We start from the raw sequence: 1,249 nt of genomic DNA, 5'->3' as shown, positions 1-1,249 counted from the left end.
CTCTATCTGTAAATTATAGAGAGGTCTAGACCTGCTCTACCTGTAAATTATAGAGCGGTCTAGACCTGCTCTACCTGTTAAGGTTCTCAAGATAACGCTTGTTATGCATTAATACTATAAATACAATTGAATTGAAAGCTTAATTGGATCTGCCTGAATAGAACGAGCTTATTGATCAACAAACTTTGGGTTATTAATGGATATTGGGCTCCGATAGCGTGTGTGGGGCAGCGGCTTATACACTGTCCCATACTAGCAGCCTAAAATCTATTTTATCTGCTTTTATATATTTAACTGTTATACTCTTTAATGTTTCATGTATTTTCCTTCAATATAACTTGTTTTTTTAATTTTATTTTTGCTGTTTTTAATTGCTCTTTAATATTTATTATACTGCAATGTAACTTTTATTACTTTAATAGTTTTTACGTAAAGCACTTTGAATTGCCCTATTGCTGAAATGTGCTCTACAGATAAAGCTGCCTTGTCTATAAAAACTCTCAGCTGCTCAGAGGCTATTCCTAAACTCAGGAGAAAACAATAATTAATGTTGAAAGTGTGCTAACACCTAATAGAAGCGCAGACAGATCATTATTCTGTCCAAAATATATGAGGGTTGGAACAAAGATCTTAAAATAATACCTGATATAACCTGGAAAGATTGCCTAAATATAACCAACACCGTTACCACCAACGAGAATCTGCATCTCATACAATACAGGCTCATGTCAAGGACATACTACTCTAAATCAAAAATACACAGATTTTCCTCTACCTCCCTGTTTGTGTACAATGTGGCACACATAAGGAGACAATAATAAACACTTATAGGGAATATGAGAAGGTCTGTAAGGGTTAGAGACCCAAATTTAGAAAATTAAATGGACTTCACAGTCTTGAGCAGTATCATCCAGCTAAAATACCTCATTGGATGGATGGTCCTTTCTCCTCCTTGGTATATAAAAAAATGATTTTACAGTATTGGAAGGTTACAGACAACAGTGGAAGGTACTAATGAAATACTATTTAAGTATAAAAAAAATCAATGTTTGATGACCGGAACAAAAGACATGATTTACACAAGGTGTGGCAGGACACATGCCTTGTAACTGTAATGGCTCAGAAATAAGAACTAGGCATGGAGACTGTGAGCTGGAGACCAGGGGTTGGTAGGGGTGTGTGCTTGGGCAGGGATGGGCGGATGTGTGTGTGTGTGTGTGTGTGTGTGTGTGTGTGTGTGTGTGTGTGT

Source organism: Etheostoma cragini, chromosome 16 (assembly GCF_013103735.1).
Source record: "Etheostoma cragini isolate CJK2018 chromosome 16, CSU_Ecrag_1.0, whole genome shotgun sequence".
NCBI classification, from domain to species: Eukaryota; Metazoa; Chordata; class Actinopteri; order Perciformes; family Percidae; genus Etheostoma; species Etheostoma cragini.
The sequence above is the reverse complement of the archived record's forward strand: the minus strand, read 5'-3'. Positions refer to the sequence as shown.